Source organism: Bombina bombina, chromosome 8 (assembly GCF_027579735.1).
Source record: "Bombina bombina isolate aBomBom1 chromosome 8, aBomBom1.pri, whole genome shotgun sequence".
NCBI classification, from domain to species: Eukaryota; Metazoa; Chordata; class Amphibia; order Anura; family Bombinatoridae; genus Bombina; species Bombina bombina.
In genome coordinates this window covers 20,934,465-20,951,683 of record NC_069506.1, presented here as the reverse complement: position 1 = coordinate 20,951,683, position 17,219 = coordinate 20,934,465, and the positions used below count along the sequence as shown (strand labels likewise).

Genomic DNA, 17,219 nt, shown 5'->3' with positions numbered 1-17,219 from the left:
ATCACTGACATACAGAGACAGGCTGGTACACCTACAGTCTTATAATGCTAGTAAAATATACTGCACAGAAAAGGCGGAAGCGAATGTGAATTGCGGAATCAACAGACTACAACTTCCAAAGTGCTTTGCTGATACCGCCCACTAGAGCGCTGTCCATCAGATATAGGGCGTGGTCTGTAGATATAAGTACTGGAGTGTAGGCGTTTTATTCTGTACCGCTATTAGTGTGTGTTCAAAACTCCGTGACTATGAGTGTGCCGCTTTCCTGATACAGCACTGCACTGACTCCCATACCCATAAACAGCATTGCAAGTGTACATGCCAGTAAATACTATGGCGTATCAAGAAGTGAGCAACAGCATGCCCGTAAATAACATGGTCGAGAAGCCACGTGATTGGCTACTCTGATGAATTCCCTGGTCTGATAGAACACCCGTTCCGTCACGTTGGTTAGGGTGCTGCTTGATGATGTCAGAAGCTGACAGTGGAACACCGGAAGTGGGTGAGCAGTGGCGTCTGTCTTTATTGTTTACCTGTCTATGCACATTATTTATTTGTGTGATGGGGACCTGATACACCCAAAGCGTTTTTGAGAGTGTTATGGAGCAATAGTTGCAGTGCTGCGGATTTGATAGATAATTGAGCAGTTAATATTTCTGCCCCTTAACTCTGTTTAAGGTTTTGTTCCAGCCATGTACTGTAATGCAGGTGTAGCCTGATACAGAACTGTAGCGCAGTTGTAACGTTGTGGTGCTGTAGTAAAGCTTTAGCTTGAGGAGAATGCTGCAGGGCTGTAGTAAAGCTTTAGCTTGAGGAGAATGCTGCAGGGCTGTAGTAAAGCTTTAGTTTGAGGAGGTGCGGCAGGACTGTAGTAAAGCTTTAGCTTGAGGAGGTGCGGCAGGACTGTGGTAAAGCTTTAGCTTGAGGAGATGATGCAGGGCTGTAGTAAAGCTTTAGCTTGAGGAGGTGCTGCAGGGCTTTAGTAAAGCTTTAGCTTGAGGAGATGCTGCAGGGCTGTAGTAAAGCTTTAGCTTGAGGAGGTGCTGCAGGGCTGTAGTAAAGCTTTAGCTTGAGGAGGTGCTGCAGGGCTGAAATAAAGCTTTAGCTTGAGGAGGTGCTGCAGGGCTGTAGTAAAGCTTTAGCTTGAGGAGGTGCTGCAGGGCTGAAATAAAGCTTTAGCTTGAGGAGATGTTGCAGGGCTGAAGTAAAGCTTTAGCTTGAGGAGATGCTGCAGGGCTGTAGTAAAGCTTTAGCTTGAGGAGCTGCTGCAGGCAGGGCTGTAGTAAAGCTTTAACTTGAGGAGATGCTGCAGGTCTGTAGTAAAGCTTTAGCTTGAGGAGATGCTGTAGTAAAGCTTTAACTTGAGTCAAATACTGCAGGGCTGTAGTAAAGTTTTAACTTGAGGAGGTGCTACAGGGCTGTAGTAAGGTTTTAACTTGAGGAGGTGCTGCAGGGCTGTAGCAAAGCTTTAGCTTGAGGAGATGATGTAGTAAAGCTTTAGATGGTGGAGAATACTGCAGGGCTGTAGTAAAGTTTTAACTTGAGGAGATGCTGCAGGGCTGTAGTAAAGCTTTAGCTTGAGGAGGTGCTGCAGGGCTGTAGTAAAGCTTTAGCTTGACGAGGTGCTGTAGTAAAGCTTTAGCTTGAGATGCTGCAGGGCTGTAGTAAAGCTTTAGCTTGAGATGCTGCAGGGCTGTAGTAAAGCTTTAGCTTGAGAAGGTGCTGCAGGGCTGTAGTAAAGCTTTAACATGAGGAGATGCTGTAGCAAAGCTTTAGCTTGAGGAGAATACTGCAGGGCTGTAGTACATTTTAACTTGTGATGCTGCAGGACTGTAGTAAAGCTTTAGCTTGAGGAGGTGCTGCAGGGCTGTAGTAAAGCTTTAGCTTGAGGAGGTGCTTCAATGCTGTGGTAAAGCATTAGCTTGAGGATGTGCTGCAGGGCTGTGGTAAAGTTTTAGCTTGAGGAGGTGCTGCAGGGCTGTAGCAAAGCTTTATCTTGAGGAAATGCTGCAGGGCTTTAGCTTGAGGGGGTGCTGCAGGGCTGTGGTAAAGATTTAGCTTGAGGAGGTGCTGCAAGGCTCTGGTAAAGCTTTAGCTTGAGGAGAATGCTGCAGGGCTGTAGTAAAGCTTTAGCTTGAGGAGGTGCTGCAGGGCTGTAGTAAAGCTTTAGCTTGAGGAGGTGCTGCAGGGCTGTAGTAAAGCTTTAGCTTGAGGAGGTGCTGCAGGGCTGTAGTAAAGCATTAACTTGAGGAGGTGCTGCAGGGCTGTAGTAAAGCTTTAGCTTGAGGTGCTGCAGGGCTATAGTATAGCTTTAGCTTGAGGAGGTGCTTCAAGGCTGTAGTAAAGCTTTAGCTTGAGGAGGTGCTGCAGGGCTGTAGTAAAGCTTTAGCTTCAGGAGGAGCTACAAGGCTGTAGTAAAGCTTTAGCTTGAGGAGGTGCTGCAGGGCTGTAGTAAAGCTTTAGCTTCAGGAGATGCTGCAAGGCGGTAGTAAAGCTTTAGCTTGAGGAGGTGCTGTAGTGAAGCTTTAGCTTTAGGAGATGCTGCAGGGCTGTAGTAAAGCTTTAGCTTGAGGAGGTGCTGCAGGGCTGTAGTAAAGCTTTAGCTTCAGGAGATGCTGCAAGGCTGTAGTAAAGCTTTAGCTTGAGGAGGTGCTGTAGTAAAGCTTTAGCTTGAGGAGGTGCTGCATGGCTGTAATAAAGCTTTAGCTTGAGGAGATGCAGCAGGGCTGTAATAAAGCTTTAGCTTGAGGAGGTGCTGCAGGGCTGTAGTAAAGCTTTAGCTTGAGGAGGTGCTGCAGGGCTGTAGTAAAGCTTTAGCTTCAGGAGATGCTGCAAGGCTGTAGTAAAGCTTTAGCTTGAGGTGGTGCTGCATGGCTGTAGTAAAGCTTTAGCTTGAGGAGGTGCTGCAGGGCTGAAATAAAGCTTTAGCTTGAGGAGATGTTGCAGGGCTGAAGTAAAGCTTTAGCTTGAGGAGATGTTGCAGGGCTGAAGTAAAGCTTTAGCTTGAGGAGATGCTGCAGGGCTGTAGTAAAGCTTTAGCTTGAGGAGCTGCTGCAGGCAGGGCTGTAGTAAAGCTTTAACTTGAGGAGATGCTGCAGGTCTGTAGTAAAGCTTTAGCTTGAGGAGATGCTGTAGTAAAGCTTTAACTTGAGTCAAATACTGCAGGGCTGTAGTAAAGTTTTAACTTGAGGAGGTGCTGCAGGGCTGTAGTAAGGTTTTAACTTGAGGAGGTGCTGCAGGGCTGTAGCAAAGCTTTAGCTTGAGGAGATGATGTAGTAAAGCTTTAGATGGTGGAGAATACTGCAGGGCTGTAGTAAAGTTTTAACTTGAGGAGATGCTGCAGGGCTGTAGTAAAGCTTTAGCTTGAGAAGGTGCTGCAGGGCTGTAGTAAAGCTTTAACATGAGATGCTGTAGCAAAGCTTTAGCTTGAGGAGAATACTGCAGGGCTGTAGTAAATTTTAACGTGAGATGCTGCAGGACTGTAGTAAAGCTTTAGCTTGAGGAGGTGCTGCAGGGCTGTAGTAAAGCTTTAGCTTGAGGAGGTGCTTCAATGCTGTGGTAAAGCATTAGCTTGAGGATGTGCTGCAGGGCTGTGGTAAAGTTTTAGCTTGAGGAGGTGCTGCAGGGCTGTAGCAAAGCTTTATCTTGAGGAAATGCTGCAGGGCTTTAGCTTGAGGAGGTGCTGCAGGGCTGTGGTAAAGCTTTAGCTTGAGGAGGTGCTGCAAGGCTCTGGTAAAGCTTTAGCTTGAGAATGCTGCAGGGCTGTAGTAAAGCTTTAGCTTGAGGAGGTGCTGCAGGGCTGTAGTAAAGCTTTAGCTTGAGGAGGTGCTGCAGGGCTGTAGTAAAGCTTTAGCTTGAGGAGGTGCTGCAGGGCTGTAGTAAAGCATTAACTTGAGGAGGTGCTGCAGGGCTATAGTATAGCTTTAGCTTGAGGAGGTGCTTCAAGGCTGTAGTAAAGCTTTAGCTTGAGGAGGTGCTGCAGGGCTGTAGTAAAGCTTTAGCTTCAGGAGGTGCTACAAGGCTGTAGTAAAGCTTTAGCTTGAGGAGGTGCTGCAGGGCTGTAGTAAAGCTTTAGCTTCAGGAGATGCTGCAAGGCTGTAGTAAAGCTTTAGCTTGAGGAGGTGCTGTAGTGAAGCTTTAGCTTTAGGAGATGCTGCAGGGCTGTAGTAAAGCTTTAGCTTGAGGAGGTGCTACAAGGCTGTAGTAAAGCTTTAGCTTGAGGAGGTGCTGCAGGGCTGTAGTAAAGCTTTAGCTTCAGGAGATGCTGCAAGGCTGTAGTAAAGCTTTAGCTTGAGGAGGTGCTGTAGTAAAGCTTTAGCTTGAGGAGGTGCTGCATGGCTGTAATAAAGCTTTAGCTTGAGGAGATGCAGCAGGGCTGTAATTAAGCTTTAGCTTGAGGAGGTGCTGCAGGGCTGTAGTAAAGCTTTAGCTTGAGGAGGTGCTGCAGGGCTGTAGTAAAGCTTTAGCTTCAGGAGATGCTGCAAGGCTGTAGTAAATCTTTAGCTTCAGGAGGTGCTGCATGGCTGTAATAAAGCTTTAGCTTCAGGAGGTGCTGCAGGGCTGTAGTAAAGCTTTAGCTTGAGGTGGTGCTGCATGGCTGTAATAAAGCTTTAGCTTGAGGTGGTGCTGCATGGCTGTAATAAAGCTTTAGCTTGAGGAGATGCAGCAGGGCTGTAGTAAAGCTTTAGCTTCAGGAGGTGCTGCATGGCTGTAATAAAGCTTTAGCTTGAGGTGGTGCTGCATGGCTGTAATAAAGCTTTAGCTTGAGGTGGTGCTGCATGGCTGTAATAAAGCTTTAGCTTGAGGTGGTGCTGCATGGCTGTAATAAAGCTTTAGCTTGAGGTGGTGCTGCATGGCTGTAATAAAGCTTTAGCTTGAGGTGGTGCTGCATGGCTGTAATAAAGCTTTAGCTTGAGGTGGTGCTGCATGGCTGTAATAAAGTTTTAGCTTGAGGTGGTGCTGCATGGCTGTAATAAAGCTTTAGCTTGAGGTGGTGCTGCATGGCTGTAATAAAGCTTTAGCTTGAGGAGGTGCTGCAGGGCTGTAGTAAAGCTTTAGCTTGAGGTGGTGCTGCATGGCTGTAATAAAGCTTTAGCTTCAGGAGGTGCTGCAGGGCTGTAGTAAAGCTTTAGCTTGAGGAGATGCAGCAGGGCTGTAATAAAGCTTTAGCTTGAGGAGATGCAGCAGGGCTGTAATAAAGCTTTAGCTTGAGGAGATGCAGCAGGGCTGTAATAAAGCTTTAGCTTGAGGAGATGTTGCAGGGCTGTAATAAAGCTTTAGCTTGAGGTGGTGCTGCATGGCTGTAATAAAGCTTTAGCTTGAGGAGATGCAGCAGGACTGTAATAAAGCTTTAGCTTGAGGAGATGCAGCAGGGCTGTAATAAAGCTTTAGCTTGAGGAGATGCAGCAGGGCTGTAATAAAGCTTTAGCTTGAGGAGATGCAGCAGGGCTGTAATAAAGCTTTAGCTTGAGGAGGTGCTGCAGGGCTGTAATAAAGCTTTAGCTTGAGGTGGTGCAGCATGGCTGTAATAAAGCTTTAGCTTGAGGTGGTGCAGCATGGCTGTAATAAAGCTTTAGCTTGAGGTGGTGCAGCATGGCTGTAATAAAGCTTTAGCTTGAGGAGATGCTGCATGGCTGTAATAAAGTTTTAGCTTGAGGAGGTGCTGCAGGGCTGTAATAAAGCTTTAGCTTGAGGAGATGCAGCAGGGCTGTAATAAAGCTTTAGCTTGAGGAGGTGCTGCAGGGCTGTAATAAAGCTTTAGCTTGAGGTGGTGCTGCATGGCTGTAATAAAGCTTTAGCTTGAGGAGATGCAGCAGGGCTGTAATAAAGCTTTAGCTTGAGGAGATGCAGCAGGGCTGTAATAAAGCTTTAGCTTGAGGAGATGCAGCAGGGCTGTAATAAAGCTTTAGCTTGAGGAGATGCAGCAGGGCTGTAATAAAGCTTTAGCTTGAGGTGGTGCAGCATGGCTGTAATAAAGCTTTAGCTTGAGGTGGTGCTGCAGGGCTGTAATAAAGCTTTAGCTTGAGGTGGTGCTGCATGGCTGTAATAAAGCTTTAGCTTGAGGTGGTGCTGCAGGGCTGTAATAAAGCTTTAGCTTGAGGTGGTGCAGCATGGCTGTAATAAAGCTTTAGCTTGAGGTGGTGCTGCAGGGCTGTAATAAAGCTTTAGCTTGAGGTGGTGCTGCAGGGCTGTAATAAAGCTTTAGCTTGAGGTGGTGCTGCAGGGCTGTAATAAAGCTTTAGCTTGAGGAGGTGCTGCAGGGCTGTAATAAAGCTTTAGCTTGAGGTGGTGCTGCAGGGCTGTAATAAAGCTTTAGCTTGAGGAGATGCAGCAGGGCTGTAATAAAGCTTTAGCTTGAGGAGATGTTGCATGGCTGTAATAAAGCTTTAGCTTGAGGTGGTGCAGCAGGGCTGTAATAAAGCTTTAGCTTGAGGAGATGCAGCAGGGCTGTAATAAAGCTTTAGCTTGAGGTGGTGCTGCAGGGCTGTAATAAAGCTTTAGCTTGAGGAGGTGCTGCAGGGCTGTAATAAAGCTTTAGCTTGAGGAGATGTTGCATGGCTGTAATAAAGCTTTAGCTTGAGGTGGTGCTGCAGGGCTGTAATAAAGCTTTAGCTTGAGGAGGTGCTGCAGGGCTGTAATAAAGCTTTAGCTTGAGGAGATGTTGCATGGCTGTAATAAAGCTTTAGCTTGAGGTGGTGCTGCAGGGCTGTAATAAAGCTTTAGCTTGAGGAGATGCAGCAGGGCTGTAATAAAGCTTTAGCTTGAGGAGATGTTGCATGGCTGTAATAAAGCTTTAGCTTGAGGAGATGTTGCATGGCTGTAATAAAGCTTTAGCTTGAGGTGGTGCTGCAGGGCTGTAATAAAGCTTTAGCTTGAGGAGATGCAGCAGGGCTGTAATAAAGCTTTAGCTTGAGGAGATGCAGCAGGGCTGTAATAAAGCTTTAGCTTGAGGAGATGTTGCATGGCTGTAATAAAGCTTTAGCTTGAGGAGATGCAGCAGGGCTGTAATAAAGCTTTAGCTTGAGGAGATGTTGCATGGCTGTAATAAAGCTTTAGCTTGAGGTGGTGCTGCAGGGCTGTAATAAAGCTTTAGCTTGAGGAGATGCAGCAGGGCTGTAATAAAGCTTTAGCTTGAGGAGATGCAGCAGGGCTGTAATAAAGCTTTAGCTTGAGGAGATGCAGCAGGGCTGTAATAAAGCTTTAGCTTCAGGAGGTGCTGCAGGGCTGTAATAAAGCTTTAGCTTCAGGAGGTGCTGCAGGGCTGTAGTAAAGCTTTAACTTGAGGAGATGCAGAGATCAAATACCCTTTTGAGAACGCAGTTCACACGGTGACACATGTTAGGGACTTGGTGTTGAGGAGTTACTGGGAACATCTGCTTTTTAACGGCCACTTGAAGTATTACTGCACATGCTACATAACCAATAATGAACGATTACTAGCTTACTTTAATGCTGACTTGGAAACAAGGATATGATATTGAATTTAACTTAAACGTTATCTGTGAGAACTATTATGTCAGCAAATTCGGCAAACAGAGCTCAAGTGAGCTAAATTCTCAGATAGCAATTCACATATTCTAATGAAAGTGGATATTCTATCTATTTACCTAGTCCGGAAGTATTTACACATGCTTGAATTGTTATAGTTCATTTACTACTTATTTTAAACATATTTGGCAGTTAACTTAAGCAAGGCAACGTTAGTTGCAAACCACAAGCCTGTCATAATTTTCAAATGTAAACACTAGACAACTACATATTTTGTAATCGGTATTACTTTCAGAAACTGACCAGCTAATTAATATACCTTTTACTAACCTGACCATCTATGACAATAGGCAGGAAGAGTACAATCATTACTAGCACTACGTATGGTTATATAGTAATCATAGCAATACTGAAATGTTTGTTATTTCTGTCTCAGACTAACACAAAGCTATACTTAAAGTGAATGTAAATTTTTATGCTAAAGTGCCGGTTTTTAAAAATTTGATTAAAAACAGGGGCACTTTAATTTATCAAAATTTACATTTCACTCCTGTTGTGAAAAAAACAACTTACCTTTTACTCTTGACAGCAGCTCCAGCTTTCCCCACCTATTGCAAAGCCTCTTCATGGGTCTAAAATGATGAATCCGGCTTCCTCCAATCATGGCGTTGAATCAGACACTGATTCCCCCGGGGGGGAAACTGTGATTGGAGGATGACCTATCCATCATTTCTGACATCAGAAATGGCTTGCGACGACCTGAGGAAGCTGGAGCAGCTGTCAAGTTTAAAAGTTAAGTTTTTTTTTTTTTGTTTTTTTTTTCACAACAGGATTGAAATGTAAATTTTGATGAATTAAAGTGCCCCTGTTTTTAATCAAATTTTTAAAAACCGGGCACTTTAGCATCAAAATTTACATTCACTTTAAGGAAAACCTGTTATACTTAACAGCTACCACTAGCATTTCATTTTATAAACGTTTTTCAGATTGTGCACTTATTGTTACACGCAGATAGTACTCTATTACATGGGCTACAGTATTCCTTTTCAGTTTACTAAAACTTGGTTACACCTGTTATAAGCCATAAGCCTGCCATTTATTTTCCGGGAAAACATCAGGTTTTACTAATACTATTATTTGTAGTCATTTGATGATTGTAAGGATCCTCTGCAAACCTGATCAATTATTTAACAGGCAGATTGTGTATTGACATAGTGTACACTTGTATAACTGCCATATTGTGCTACTATTGAAATCCTAATTACTGAATCATTCTCACAATCTATTGATTCTAAAATCTTATCAGCAAACATTTACACTAACTCTTTACGAGTCTACACAAAAAACGTTTACATTTTGCCTAAGGGCATGATACTGAACTCTAAAATCTGATATCAATCACATTTACTCTCCCTGTCAACAATGGCATACAAGCAAGAATCCAATATAAAAGTGAACCCAAGCATATGCAGGGCTATACATAAGTGTGTGTTTTTAATAGTTTCCCTTTATATTTTAGGTCAACTCATTTAAAGGTTATGTTTTAACATTGGATTTTTCCCCTTCCTGGTCGTTGGGATTATCTGTTTTCAGTACCCAATAAAATTCAAACTGTGATACGACATTATATCTATGACTCTAGAGTGCTATATGTGTGTTCTCTACTAGTGGGCTCTTTACCTGTTCTGTTTTTTTTTTTTAAAGGGCCGTAGTAAAGCTTTAGCTTCAGGAGATGCTGCAGGGCTGTAGTATAGCTTTAGCTTGAGGAGGTGCTTCAAGGCTGTAGTATAGCTTTAGCTTAAGGAGATGCTGTAGTGAAGCTTTAGCTTGAGGAGATGCTGTAGTGAAGCTTTAGCTTGAGGAGATGCTGCAGTGAAGCTTTAGCTTGAGGAGATGCTGCAGGGCTGTAGTAAAGGTTTAGCTTGAGGAGATGTGCAGGGCTGTAGTAAAGCTTTAGCTTGAGGAGGTGCTTCAAGGCTGTAGTATAGCTTTAGCTTAAGGAGATGCTGTAGTGAAGCTTTAGCTTGAGGAGATGCTGCAGGGCTGTAGTGAAGCGTTAGCTTGAGGAGATGCTGCAGGGCTGTAGTAAAGGTTTAGCTTGAGGAGATGTGCAGGGCTGTAGTAAAGCTTTAGCTTGAGGAGATGCTGCAGGGCTGAAGTAAAGCTTTAGCTTCAGGAGGTGCTACAAGGCTGTAGTAAAGCTTTAGCTTCAGGAGATGCTGCAGGGCTGTAGTATAGCTTTAGCTTGAGGAGGTGCTTCAAGGCTGTAGTATAGCTTTAGCTTAAGGAGATGCTGTAGTGAAGCTTTAGCTTGAGGAGATGCTGCAGGGCTGTAGTGAAGCTTTAGCTTGAGGAGATGCTGCAGGGCTGTAGTGAAGCTTTAGCTTGAGGAGATGCTGCAGGGCTGTAGTAAAGCTTTAGCTTGAGGAGATGCTGCAGGGCTGAAGTAAAGCTTTAGCTTCAGGAGGTGCTACAAGGCTGTAGTAAAGCTTTAGCTTGAGGAGGGGCTGTAGTAAAGCTTTAGCTTGAGGAGGTGCTGTAGTAAAGCTTTAGCTTGAGGAGGTGCTGTAGTAAAGCTTTAGCTTGAGGAGGTGCTGTAGTAAAGCTTTAGCTTGAGGAGGTGCTGTAGTAAAGCTTTAGCTTGAGGAGGTGCTGTAGTGAAGCTTTAGCTTTAGGAGGTGCTGCAGGGCTGTAGTAAAGCTTTAGCTTCAGGAGGTGCTACAAGGCTGTAGTAAAGCTTTAGCTTGAGGAGGTGCTGCAGGGCTGTAGTAAAGCTTTAGCTTGAGGAGGTGCTGCAGGGCTGTAGTAAAGCTTTAGCTTGAGGAGGTGCTGCAGGGCTGTAGTAAAGCTTTAGCTTCAGGAGGTGCTACAAGGTTGTAGTAAAGCTTTAGCCTGAGGAGGTGCTGCAGGGCTGTAGTAAAGCTTTAGCTTGAGGAGGTGCTGTAGTAAAGCTTTAGCTTGAGGAGGTGCTGCAGGGCTGTAGTAAAGCTTTAGCTTGAGGAGGTGCTGCAGGGCTGTAGTAAAGCTTTAGCTTGAGGAGGTGCTACAAAGCTGTAGTAAAGCTTTAGCTTCAGGAGGTGCTACACGGCTGTAGTAAAGCTTTAGCTTCAGGAGGTGCTACAAGGCTGTAGTAAAGTTTTAGCTTCAGGAGGTGCTGCAGGGCTGTTCACTACAGCAGTGTGGATTTGATTTAAATCAAATTGATCTATTCCACCCAAACAATCTTCTATTCACTGAGCTTCTTGAAACTTGTATGGGGTGATTCTGTGTTCATAGATTTGCAGATGAGCAATAGCATTAAATAGACCGTAAAGTCAAAATTAAACTTTTATGATTGAGAAAGAATACACAATTTGTAGCAATTTTCCCATTTCTTTTTAAAGACACGATGAGTCCACGGATCATCATCCTTACTTGTGGGATATCACCTCCTGGTCAGCAGGAGGACCCTTCCCTCCCACTCCAGTCATTCTCTTTGCCTACGTTAGTGATAGGAAGAGGTAAAGTGAGGTGTTAGTTTTAGATTCTTCAATCAAGAGTTTGTTATTTTAAAGTAGTGCCAGAGAGTGCTACTTTGTCCTGGGGTGTAGCCTGGTTGCATTTCAGTCTCTACAGTAGAGCTTTGGTGGCTTTAGAGCAATGGGAACCTGTGGGGCATATTTCTCACTGCGCCTCCCATATTTGTGCTGCCCTATATCCTTCAGTCTGAGGTACTCACTGACTCAGCATTTGTTTCCTTCTCAGGGCAATATGAGGGAGAGGACCTCTCAAGCTTGGGAACTGCCTTCCTGCCAGGCAGTGGTTAAGGTAAGTGCTGCCTTTCTGGGACCTAAGCAGACTCAGTACATTATTTAAAAACAGCACTATGTAACATAAGGGGTTGATGATAAAAGCCTTTTTATGTTGGGACTCTTTTTCAACTTTCAAGCGAAAGTTTTTGGGCAGTGACATATAGCAGGCACTGGGGCTGGAGATATGTTGTTATTATTTGTGGACGGCTCCGGTGGTTTTACTTTGTTTTTTTCCCAGACGGGAGACATTGGACTTTGGGTACGCCCACAATGGGCGGGACTTCCTGTATTTGCGCGCCACTTAGTAGAGCGCTGTTTTCCTGACAGGATTAGTGTGACATTTAGCTGGCTAGTTGATTATCTGTTCTAGAGCGGCATGTAGTGTAATTTAATGCGCTTCTAGTACAGATACATTGAGCCCGGTCCGGAATTTGCTGACAGTGTTACTGAACGGATCATCACAAGCAGGGGATCCGGTGTCATTTAGCACGTTAGGAGCACCTCGGCAGACTGCTGTGGTGCAGAGGTTCATTCATTAAGTCTATTTTCTAACCGCTGTTCTTAAGGAAAGAATCTGACACTTTGCAGAAAAATAGTGAAACCATTTATATTTAGGTTGAAATAATTTTTATTAGTTTTCAAGTAATTAACATCATAAAATGTACAACAACATTGACATGTAAAGTATAGCTTACAAAATATCTGGCTGAATTGGCTCCTATACACTCTTGTCCTGCCATATAACTGATGGAGCACTAGGGCATGTTCGATAATTAAGTCCAGCAATTCCTGGGGCTCTGGAAGCCCAGTCTCAATAAGTTGTTGTCTTCTGTGGTCAAGTTACTCTTTGCTATCTAGTATATATGACCACCAAAGTAGATATTTAAACTTAAGAACCCAAAAGTAAAAATCAACATAACAGAAACCTGTAACCAATGCATATGTCTTAGCCTATACATTTTGCCTATCTTTGACATAATACTTATAGCTTGTAAACAAGAAGGAAAAAAGGTAAGGTCAGTAACAATATTTAAAAAAAAATAATTTTTTTTTTACATTATTAGAGTTTAGCAGAGCCGGGGAAGGCTAGATCCCTTCTCCCTGTCAGTCCCCTCCACACCCCTCCTGTCTTAATTTCTAAGTAGATTCGGCTTCCTCTATACCTCCTCTCACTCCTCTGTCTCCCATAATCCAATAAAACCAAATTTTCTGAAAACTCTCTGTCGAACCTTGAATCAAGGAAGCTTGCTCCGACATGGAGTATGTAACTTTAAACTTTTCCATTATCTCAGTCCAAGTTGGTACCCCCACCTTCCAATACTTTGCTACACATATCCTTGTGGCTGTGCATAGTGTTCTTATAAAAGTGTTTATGGCAGAGTTAAATCTTGGGATGTGTTCGTTCAGTAAGGTCTGCGCCATCGAGAGATTGATATTTTCTGATAGCAAAGTACTCAGTAGAGACGATAGCTCAGACCATATCAGCCGCACTTTAGGGCATTCCCACCACATATGAATGTATGTACCTACTTCTCGACACCCTCTATAACAGTGGTTGGTGGAACCACGCGAATAGTGAGAGGTTTTAGTCGGGGTCAAGTACCACCTGAAAGTGGTTTTAATACAGTTCTCTTTGAAGTCAGCAATAATCATACCTCTACCAACGTCACGTGTGATGGCTATCCAGTCCTCTATTTTTAAATCTGCACCTATATCTTTTATCCATCTATCAACTATTGGAGTGTTTGAGGTGTATCTTGCCTTTTGTATAGCTATGTATAGATAGGAAATCATCTTTTTATCCCTTTTCTTGTTAATTATAAATTGTTCCAATGTTGTTAATTTTCTTGTAAGAGGAAAATGTAGGTATTTGTGTACCGCAGATGAGATCTGCAGGTATAGAAACCAGTGAAGTTTGTAGGGAGCTAATTTTTTTTTTTTATTTATTTATATTATTTTTATTATAGTTTGGAGTAAAACTTTAACATGAAAAAAAAACAATAGAACCAGAGAGTGGTTCAGAATTCTTACAGGTAAATAGGATTTTGTTACAGTAAATGTTGCACATATTATTAATTAGAGTCTTTTCTTCTTTGTCCCGTGGTTCAAAGTCTTTTCACAGTTTTGCAAATGTTATGGTAGGCTCAAGGTAATTGAGTTGAGGAGAATGGTATGTGAGCCTCTCCATGTTCCGTTAAGGGGGGACATCAGAAAATTATTTTCTCTTATTTCTAGTGCAGTTCTATTATGAATTTCATGAATCCAATTTAACTTGTTCCATGTTACATTTGGAGAGAGAAATAGAAAATATGGAAAGGAAGAGGAGAGAGGAAAGAGAAAAAGAGGAGAAAGAGGAAAAAAGCATAGACCAAATTGTTAGGAGTATGAGTATATATCTCTGAGATGGGTTTATGTGTCTAGATCACTAAATTTGAAGGATTCCCACACGAACATCATGTCCTGGTGTAGTGTAATTTGACCTAGTTTGAGGTAATATAGTCTCTCTAGGAGTAGGTTTCTATTAACTAATTCTATCCATTCCGACATTGTGGGCACTACAGATGATTTCCATTTTCTTGGTATTAGCTGGTTAGCTGCATTTAGCATGATATGGAATAAATGTTGCCGTATTTTGCATGTGATTGATGGTGGGTGCCTTAACATTATTATTTCTGGGCCAGGTGTTATTTGAGTGTGCAGTGTTTTATTAATACTCGAGAAAATAATGGACCAATATGGTTTAATATGTTCACATTCCCACCAGATGTGGGAAAGGTGGCCTTCTTTGTGACAACCTCTCCAGCATGAACCTGAGGATTGTTTGTGTACTTGATTCTGGCTGGCGTTAAATACCACCTCATCAATAATTTGATGTTGGTTTCTTTTGCATGAGCTGAGTGAGCGGAGTGTAACAGAGATGAGAACCTGAGCAACCAAGTTTTAGCAGGGGTATTTAGGCGTAACTCATTATCCCATCTTTTAGTGTAGGAGGGGAGTTCGGGAAAGGTATATGTTAAGATGAGTTTATACAATTTGGAAATGACTCCTTTTATCTCCTCTGTAGTTATACACATTTGCTCAAATATTGTGGGAGGCCGAGTGAGGTCTTTTTTAAATTTATGTGTCATTATGAAGTGTCTTGTTTGGTGTACATGGAGCCAAGATGATAAGAAAGGATGCTCTAATTGGTCAAGTTGGGTTCTATCTTTAATAAACTTAGTCTCGTGAGTGATAAGGTACATGGGAAGGAGTTTTTGTGGGTCTGTAAGGAGTTTGCAATCTGAGGTTTTCCCGGGGCTGAATTCTGGGTTATTTAAGAGCGTGGTGAGGGGTGAGAATCTGGAAGAGATTTTATTTGACGTATTACAGAGATTTTCCCAGTCTGACCAGGTCTCATTGGAGATTGAGGACGAAGAGATGGAATGTCTGTTAAGGTAAACAGGGTTCCAACATGCTGTGCTGAGGTCATGATTAGGAGCTAGATCGATTTCAATTTGCACCCAGCTTTTGTGGTTGGAAGTGTTAAATTTGTACCAGTCTTGTACTCTCTGTAGCGATATGGCACGTTTGTAGGATAGGAGATGTGGGACCCCAAGGCCTCCTTCTGATGGAGGTTTAAAAAGTGTGTCTCTATTAATTCGCGGGGGCCTACGGTTCCAAATGTATCCGTTTATGATCTTTTGCATAGTGTCTAGGTCTTTTTGTATGCCTGGGATGGGGACTGTTTGGAGAATGTATAATACTTTTGGGAGCAGGATCATTTTTGTTGCTTGCATTCTGCCTATCCACGATATATTTTTTGGGAGCCAATGTGATGTTAAGGTTAGGAGCTCTGTGATTAGATTACCATAATTATATTTGCGCAAGTCTTGTTTATCTGGAGTAATGTGAATGCCAAGGTACTTGAGGTATTTAGTTTGTTGTTTTAGGGGACAGGTGGATTTCAGGTTGTTAAGGGTGGGGGTTGTTAGGTTTATAGGGAGGTATTCTGATTTAGTCATGTTTACTAGAAAATTTGAAACTGTGCCAAATTGTGTTAGTTCAGTGATAGCTTGTTGTAGAGATACTTTAGGGTTTGTAAGTGTTAGGAGGATGTCGTCTGCGAACATGGCTAGTTTATGTGTCTGGTTAGCAATAGATATACCTTGAATTTGGTTGTTTAACCGTATTTTGATAGCCAGGGGCTCTAGGGATAAAACAAAAAGAAGTGGTGAGAGGGGGCAGCCTTGTCTAGAACCGTTTCGGATTTCAAATGGGTCCGAAAGGGTACCATTAATTTTAACCTGTGCTGTAGGGTTTGAGTACAAGGCAAGGATTTTATAAATGAAGGGTTCTGGGAAGTGGAAGTGTTGTAGGGTCGTGCGTAAGTAAGTCCAGTCTAGTCGGTCGAAGGCTTTTTCAGCGTCAGTGGAAACGAAAACAGTCGGGGTTTTTGTCTGTGTAACATATTCCAATAAATTTAATACTTTGACCGTGTTGTCTTTTGCTTCTCTCTGTGGGATAAACCCTACTTGGTCTTGATGAACTATGGAGGGGAGAATTTGATTAAGTCGGGTTGCTAAAATTTTCGCATACATTTTGAGGTCAATGTTCAGTAAGGAGATTGGACGAAAATGTGCCGGTGAGTTCGGGGGTTTGCCAGGTTTTGTTAAAACTGAAATGTTGGCTTGCAACATTTCGTCAGGAAATGGGAATTTTTCTGGGATTGAGTTGAATAGGGATGTTAAATGTGGCGCTAGCAGAGGAGCGAAGGTTTTATAATATAAACCTGTGTAGCCATCAGGGCCTGGAGCTTTATTTTGTTTTAATTGCTTTATCGCTTCTGTTACCTCTGACAATTGGATTGGACGATCTAATTGGTTGCATTGATCTTGGCTCAGTTTGGGGATAGGAAGATTTTCTAGGTATTGATTACAGAGGGAGGCGTGACTGTGAGGGTCTCTAGATGGGAAAAGATTATAGAGTTTGTGGTAAAATTTCTTGAACTCTTTAGCTATTGATTTTGTGTCTTCTAGGTGTGTGCCATCTGGGTTCTTTATAGCGTGGATATAGGTTTTTTGTTGTTGCTTTTTTAATGCTCTAGCTAAGAGTTTGCCTGACTTATTACCCTCCCTGTAAAAATTTTGCTGGAGGTGTAGAAGCTGTTTTTGTGATTTTATCTGTAATAAAAGGTTCATTTGTTCTCTTTTGGATTGTAGTTGTTCTAGGGTGGATCTGTCAGAGGGGTCAGATTTGTGTTTGTAATCTAAGTCTGATATGTCTTTAGCCAAGAGATTTATTTCCTCACGTCTTTTCTTTTTTATTTGGGCGGCAGTTTTAATAAACTCCCCTCTTATAGTACTCTTGTGGGCTTCCCAGAGGGTGACCACATTTACATCTGGTGTCTCGTTTATAGAGAAGTATGAGCTTATCTGTTCTGAAAATAACTCTGTTTGCTTTGGGTCTAGCAGTAATGTGTCATCCAATCTCCACTGAAAAGTTCTTATGGGGGCCGTTGGCCATTTTATGGTGCATGATACTAGGGAGTGGTCAGACCAAGTTGTATGATGTATGGAGGAGTGTGTGGTGTGTGATAGGATTAGGTGATCAACCATAATGTAGTCCAGTCTGGAATAGTTACATTTTGGATGGGAAAAAAAGGTAAAATCTATTTTTTGAGGGTTGAAATATCTCCAGGCATCATGTAAGCCGAGGAGTTTAAATTTTTGCCAGATAATAGGGAGGTTTGGGATTTTAGCTCTAGAAGAGGGGTTTGAGCAGTCGACTGTGGGGTCTAGGGGGAGATTCAAGTCTCCTGCCATGATTAAGGAGCCTTTTGCTTCTTTAAGGAGTAGGTCTGCAACTGAGGATACAAATTTATCTTGGTGTGAGTTTGGGGTGTAGACGTTTATTAGAGTTACTGGTTTACCATATAGGAGACCTTTTAAACATATGTACCTG

General features: G+C 42.8%; 1 protein-coding gene across 1 annotated transcript in view; it reads left to right on the top strand.

Moving 5' to 3' along the window:
• Window positions 1-239: 239 nt before the first annotated feature.
• LOC128638774 (uncharacterized) overlaps window positions 240-17,219 on the top strand; it is a 142,252-nt gene continuing 125,272 nt past the window's right edge. Inside the window, exon 1 of the mRNA XM_053690911.1 lies at window positions 240-502. The gene's annotated coding sequence lies outside the window, so the exon portion shown is untranslated. The remainder of the gene's footprint in view (window positions 503-17,219) is intronic.